The sequence below is a fragment of the Triticum aestivum genome, chromosome 5A (genome assembly GCF_018294505.1).
Source record: "Triticum aestivum cultivar Chinese Spring chromosome 5A, IWGSC CS RefSeq v2.1, whole genome shotgun sequence".
Classification (NCBI taxonomy): domain Eukaryota; kingdom Viridiplantae; phylum Streptophyta; class Magnoliopsida; order Poales; family Poaceae; genus Triticum; species Triticum aestivum.
The window spans coordinates 583,499,027-583,507,085 of record NC_057806.1 but is presented as its reverse complement, the minus strand read 5'-3'; positions in this window follow the sequence as shown (position 1 = coordinate 583,507,085).

Sequence of the window (8,059 nt, the reverse complement as noted above, 5' to 3'; positions counted from 1 at the left end):
TGGTGACGATGATGATGTTCTATCGACGCAGGGCTTCGCCTAAGCACCGCTACGATATGATCGAGATGGATTATGGTGGATAGGGGCACCACACACGGCTAATAGATCAAGAGATCAATTGTTGTGTCTTTGGGGTGCCCCCTGCCCCGTATATAAAGGAGTGGAGGAGGGAGAGGGCCGGCCCTCTATATGGCGCGCCCTAGGGGAGTCCTACTCCCACCGGGAGTAGGATTCCCCCTTTCCTAGTAGAACTAGGAGCCCTTCCGAGTAGTAGGAGTAGGAGGGAAGGAAAGGGAAGGGAAAACGAGAAGGAAGGAAGGGGGCGCCCCCCCCCCCCCCTCCCTAGTCCAATTCGGACCAGCCCATGGGGAGGGGTGCGCCCACCCTTTGAGGCCTTTCTCTCCTTTCCCGTATGGCCCATTAAGCCCCAATGCGAATTCCCGTAACTCCCCGGTACTCCCGAAAATACCCGAATCACTCGGAACCTTTCCGATGTCCGAATATAGTCATCCAATATATCGATCTTCACGTCTCGACCATTTCGAGACTGCTCGTCATGTCCCTGATCTCATCCAGGACTCCGAACTCCTTCGGTACATCAAAACACATAAACTCATAATATAACTGTCATCGAACTTTAAGCGTGCAGACCCTACGAGTTCGAGAACTATGTAGACATAACCGAGACACGTCTCCGGTCAATAACCAATAGCGGAACCTGGATGCTCCTATTGGCTCCTACATATTCTACAAAGATCTTTATCGGTCAAACCGCATAACAACATACGTTGTTCCCTTTGTCATCGGTATGTTACTTGCCCGAGGTTCGATCGTCGGTATCTCAATACCTAGTTCAATCTCGTTACCAGCAAGTCTCTTTACTCGTTCCGTAACACATCATCCCACAACTAACTCATTAGTTGCAATGCTTGCAAGGTTTATAGTGATGTGCATTACCTCTCCGACAATCGGAGTGACAAATCGTAATCTTGAAATACGCCAACCCAACAAGTACCTTCGGAGACACCTGTAGAGCACCTTCATAACCACCCAGTTATGTTGTGACGTTTGGTAGCACACAAAGTGTTCCTCTGGTAAACGGGAGTTGCATAATCTCATAGTCATAGGAACATGTATAAGTCATGAAGAAAGCAATAGCAACAAACTAAACGATCAAGTGCTATGCTAACGGAATGGGTCAAGTCAATCACATCATTCTCTAATGATGTGACCCCGTTAATCAAATGACAACTTATGTCCATGGCTAGGAAACTTAACCATCTTTGATTCAACGAGCTAGTCAAGTAGAGGCATACTAGTGACATACTGTTTTTCTACGTATTCACACATGTATTATGTTTCCGATTAATACAATTCTAGCATGAATAATAAACATTTATCATGATATAAGAAAATAAATAATAACTTTATTATTGCCTCTAGGGCATATTTCCTTCACACAGTCCTCGCCCAATCGCTCTGTTAAGTCTTCAAGGGAGACTTCCAAACCTTCACAGATTTCATTCACCGGCAATCCACAATGACTCTTGGATGCTCAGAACGCGACACCTAATCGGCTGGAGGATTCACAGTCCTCAAGTGTAACAAGTCTTCGGATCACGCAGATAGAAAGACTTCAGTGATGCCTAACACTCTTTGGCTCTGGGTGTTTAGGGCTTTGTCCTCGCAAGGATTTCTCTCTCAAATGCTTCGGAGGTGAGTTGCTCTCAAAAGACAAAAGCCATGCACTAACTCTGAGCAACAACCAATTTATGATGTAGGGGGTGGGCTATTTATAGCCAGGAGGCAACCCGACCTGATTTGTCCGAAATGACTCTGGGTCACTAAGGAACTGACACGTGTCTAACTGTCAGATTTCAAACACACGCGGCAGCTTGACTTGCGCTACAAGTAAAGCTGGCTCGTCCAGCTCTGGATAAGATTTGCTCTCATTGTCTTCATGGGAAGACATAGGATTTGGTTGAGCATCACTTCAGTCACTCTGACTTTGTTCACTTGGACCCCACTTAACAGTGCGGTGGTTTCTATGACTCAACAAAGAAGAAAAGGAAACTACGAAACAACTATGTCTTCGCACTCCATAGTCTTCACATGAATGTCTTCTCGAGTCATAATCTTCGTTGTGAATATCTTCACAGACCATCATTGTCTTCAATGTCTTCACACATTTTTAGGGGTCATCTCTGGTAGGTAAACCGAATCAATGAGGGACTACTACCTGTGTTATCCTGCAATTATCACAAACACATTAGTTCCTCAATCAAGTTTGTCGTCAATACTCCAAAACCAATTAGGGGTGGCACTAGATGCACTTACACTTTTCTACTTTCTTGGTTCGATAGATGGAGTCTACATAAAAATGCTTACAATGTACTTAGTAAGTATCGCTTGTAAAAGATGTGCATATAATTGTTTTGTTGGTTTGATCCACAACTACATTAGAATATTCAATTCAACCCCAAAAGTAATAGCGACTTTGACTCCTCACATTAACTTCTGCAGAATCTGGTCAACTCATAAGGATTTTGATATTGCCCGTTTTAACTCAGAAAATCATATATAGATACACAATAATAATATATATATTTCCCTAGTAAAGTAAATTTGAATATATTCACTGCATATAACTTAAGGCCCAATAATAAGAGACCCTAGGTGGGCATCATTATTCTCTTGCCTTAGAGCCAGCAATGTATGTCTGTGATTAGACAACCCGAATTTTTTGGCCATGTAGCGTGGAAAAAATATTTTTGGGTGCATGTCAGTTTTATCATTCTAAAGGAATTACATGCATGATCGAGTTTTTTGGGTCTACGAGTAAAGGGCGTTGAGATTGGAGACACACACTCCTATTGTAGTTGATGTCGTGTGTGTTGGAATGGTGGTGAATGGAGAATTAGTTTTATATGTGAATAAAGCTCCAAGTGTGGGATTGTTTTATTTTGAAGTTGTAAATGATTTTTCTTAAATGTTTGTCGTCCCTTGTGTCCATCAGAAAAAAAATCAGATATTCCCACCCTCACCTTGCACCACAAATAAAATGTACACTAAAATGTAATAACAATTTTTCATGGCCACCCTGTCCCCCGAGAGGACCAGGCAAATTCCAAAAACTGAACCAAGCAATTCTATTGTAATAAAAAATTTACATTATATATATGTACTACAAAAATCATACCTCAAGATGTACACGTTTGTTACATAAAATTCTTAGAAAATATCACGAAAAATGTATGATATATTCTATTCTTTGACTATCCAATCAAACCTAGCCACCCAGGTCTCATGATTACCTTTGAAAATGAATTATGTGCTCGTGGAACAAACCATGACTAGGAACAAAACAAAAATTGGACTAATTGGAATAAATCATGACCCTAGGTCAAACAAAATACAGAGCAAGGGGAACAAAGAAAACAGTGCTTCTAGAACAGATCACTACTAGTCTAGTACGAGTGGAACCAATACTTCTCATGGAACAACTCACATGAATTACATTTAGACTAAATGTAGTAACTTTTTAGTGCTCGCGGAGTAAATCACGACAAGTGACAACAAAATTTTAAACAAATGGAAGATACTCCCTCTGTTTTTATTTAGTCCGCATATTAGTTTTGGTCAAAGTCAAAGTTTGTAAACTTTGACAAAGTTTATAAACAAAAATATTTACATATACAATAACAAATCAATAACATTAGATTCATTGTTGAATCTACTTTTACATCATATAGATTTATTATGGTAAATGTTTATATTGCTTTCAATAAACTTGATCAAATGTTATGAAGTTTGACTTCAATCAAATCTAATATGCAGGGTAAATAAAAACAAAGGGAGTATTACAACTACTGTAGGCAACATAAGGTTGCAAAAGTAAAACAACATGTAAAGAGAAACAAAACACACACCATTTCTTAACTGATAGAACGTTTGAGAAGAAAATGCTAAACTTATCGATACCCCCTCCCCACCCCCCAAAAAACAAAAAGTACTCATCTCATTTAACGACACTTACGAGAAACCACGTATTCGATACTCATCAATGCACTAGTTCACTACACACATTCTCTTTTCTGCGGGATCACTACACTCTCGTTGTTAGCTAAAAAAACTCACTCTTGTTAGAGCATGGTTAATAATACAACCAGCTGCTGGCAATATGATGTTGTCATGTCATTTATAATCAAGCTTACAGCCGGCAAGTAGAATAGTAGATATAAATATACTATTTTTTATACTTGGCTCACTTTACTCTCTCACATACTACAACGTATAGCTGGCAAGTACAGTAGTAGTCTCTAGCAGCACGTGCTACAGCAGGCTGTTAATGTGTAGCCCACTTCCCTTCTCTCTTCTCCAACTCAACCTTAATATAATATTTAATGTCTTACAACCCACAGACGTCACATTATTGTACTTGCTCTTATGGATACTTTGCATAGACTACTTGCAATGTTAGATCAGTGGGTCAGGTAGAGAGCTAGCCTCCTTTGGTTCATAGGATAGGAATGTTATAGGAATAGAAAAGTCATAGGAAATGAGATGACATGCATCTCAATTCCTATAAAGAAAGAGATGTCATTTGATGCATAGGATATAAATTTTTCCATTGAATCTAAGCTAATGCTTTTTCCCTCCAAAATGTGAAGGATTGATTCTCATCCTACATAGGAATAGGAATCCATTACTACAAACCAAAGGGCTTCAAAGGAATTTTTCCTCTGCAAATTCTATCCTATAGAATTCCTATAAAATTCCTAGAAACCAAAGGATTGGATTTCAGAGATTATGCAAAGGAAAGTTGCTTCAAACTTCACAGGGGCGTGTGCAGGGCCGAGATTCTATAGCCGGGTTACGCGGGAGTTCTCCAATGCAAATCCCAGCAGTCCACACCTTCTCTTCTAATTAGGCCTCCTTTGGTTCATAGGGTAGGAATATCATAGGAATAGGAAAATCATAGGAAGTGAGATGACATGCATCTCACTTCCTATAGGGAAAGAGATGTCACTTGATTCATAGGATATGAATTTTTCCATTGAGTCTAGGCTAATGTTGTTTTCCTTTGAAATGTGAAGGATTGATTCCTATCCTATATAGGAATAGGAATCCATTTCTACAAACCAAACAACTCCATAGGAATATTTCCTACAAAATTCCTATCCTCTAGAAATCCTACAAGATTCCTCCAAACCAAAATCTTCCTAATAAGGGAGGAACATGCACGTAAGGATAAACTCATGTTTCAGTTCATTTCATAGATTTTGTTATTTGCAGACAACAAAAGTTTGATATATACGCAAATATGTTACCTTAGATTAAAGGACAAAATGATCTCAAAGTATGTTCAGGTACCACTATCTCAAGTTTGTAAGTCTCTCCACCAGTGGGTGTTAGAGATATCATGGTGGTGTCAATTGTAATTAAAATGGGATTATAGGTTGTGCATAATAATATATTGGTAGCACCCTTGGGATTAACATGCACTAGCATATTGAATAGTACTCCTGGCCTGATAATAAATAACACTCAGACTAGTCACAATGAAGAGTAACATACACATATCCCTAGACTATGTTACTATCTTCATAGTGGGTAGTAACATAAGTGTGGTAACATGCAAAGCTTCATTTATTAGATTATAGACTCATATTGCATTGATACATGTGATGTTATAGTAACTAGCTAAGTTACTGAAACTATCTCTCTCCTCATTAACTCATTGCCACATAAACAAATTTGTTGAGTTGGACTCGATGTCACTGCTGAAATTACTCCCATTGTGGCCAGTCTCAGAGGAAGTTAACATTAAGTGTGATGGCCTGTGCGGAACCTAGAACCGAAGTGTTGATGCACATACAACTCTCATCAAATTTGAATACACGAAGGCACAAGCCTATTTGCTACCATTGCATTTTGATTAATTCTCTCAAATACTACCTCCGTCCGGAATTAAAAGGCCCGTGAGCCAATTTGCTGGAACCAAGGCATATTGCATCTTTTGACAAAAAAATATCCCGTTGCAATGCACGGGTCATTTTTCTAATACTGTGGAAAACAAAACACACGCCCATTTTCTTAACTGATGGAATATGTGAGAATAAAATGCTAACTTAGGGCGTGTTTGGTTACATTGCCGATTCAGCCTGGCCTGACGATCCTGGCTCTATTGAGCCGGTTTGAGGGGATGCAGGCCAAAAAAAACAGAAGCACATAGTTTGGTTGCCTGCATGCCCCTAGTTGCATGAGACAAACATTTTTGACCCAGCGTTTGGTTGCCCGCATTGCATTAGGTGCACATATGGCATGGTGTTTGGTTGCAATCTGCATAAGGTGTTGTCACCACTTCTATCTAGTGGTGACCTTACCACACACAACCTGAACATAGTGTCAGCTAGTTAAACAAATGACAGTTCATCCTAACTACAATCAAATGACAGATCAAATTATTAAGAGCCATTGGCTAAATAGAGGATAGTTCATCGGTGTTGCTGCTTCATCTTCCTCTTCATCTTCCTCTTCTGCTTCTGCTGCTTCTTCTTCTTCTTCTTCTGTGCTTCTGCTGCTGTTGTTTCTTCTTCCCCTTCTTCAAATCCTGCACTGATCTATGTTAAGCCACATTGTCTCTGCCCACTCCAACCTTTTGTTCTTCTAACCATCATTGTCAAATGCCTCCACACCATGGCCAGAGCTAACAACATCGTCAGGCTCGACCTCTTCCTCCTCAGGCACGTGTTCATCAAAGCCGCACTAGAGGATCCAGTTATGCATAATGCAACAAGCAAGAACTAGCTTAACTTGAGTGGAGTATGGGTGGAATGGCTTCTGATCCAGGATCTTAAACATATTCTTCAGAGCTCCAAATGCCCTCTCAACAGTTACTCTAAGGCTGGAGTGTGTGAGATTAAACAACTCATGTGCAGTCCTAGGAAAGTTCCTACCAGAGAACTCGTTGAGATGGTACCTTGTTTTCCTGAAGGGTGGAAGAATACCCGGCCGACATGCATAGCCAGCATTTCCAAGGTAGAACTTGCCGTCGGGGATGTTGATCCCATCAGGTCGACTCATGCTGCCAGTGAGAATGTTTGCATCATGCGCTGACCCCTCCTAGCTAGCCAGCACATATGTGAACTTCAGATCAAAGTCAACAGCAGCAAGCACATTCTGGCTTGTGTAGTGCTTCATCCCCCTGTATGTTGCAGACTGTGACCTAGGAACTCTGGCAGTGACATGAGTACCATCTATTGCCCCAATGCAGTCCTGAAAATGACATCACTAGCCTGTGTTAGTGCTGAACTTGAACAATACAAGCATATCAAGCCATGAAAAGTGTATATTGTCAATGCTCACCTTGAAGTATGGATACCATCTTGGGCTTCCGCGAATTTTGGGTGGAGTCTGGCCAGATGGTCTCCTGATCCTCTCTCCTGTAAGCTCCCCAATAGCATAAAGCACCTGCTTGAAGTACCTAGAGATGGTCTTCATTGATCTCCTAAACAAGTTGTGAATGACCCTGAACCTCTGGTTATGGCCAACAACATGGAGGAACATGGCCACTTGCTCTTCGACACTGGTGCTGATGCTATCTTGTAACAGGCCCCTGCTCCTGAAGGTCTCGACAAGCCTGGCAAATGGTGCTCTTTTCATTCTAAGCATCCACAGAGCCTCGACGTCATTGCAGTTGTAGATGTAGTTCAGATTTTGGATCCTCTTCTGTTCCCGGGGAAACAATGGACCATAGCGGATCAACGGTCTCCCAGCACGACGAACAGCTCTCTGGTGCATGAACATGACCCATGCATGAATCACACTAATCAGTGCTGCTGCCTGGATTATCAGCCTCATCCGTGCGTCCATAACCTAGTCGACATCGACGGTTCGTTCAGTGGGAAATCGATCCTACACCTAGCTTAAAGGCCTAACCACTGAGCTAACAAAGAGGGAGGGGGTGCTGCTTACCGGCACCGGAGACGAGGACGACGTAGGGGGAGCCATGGCACAGAGTAGGTCGACCAGACGGTGGCCAACAGCAAGGGGAGCA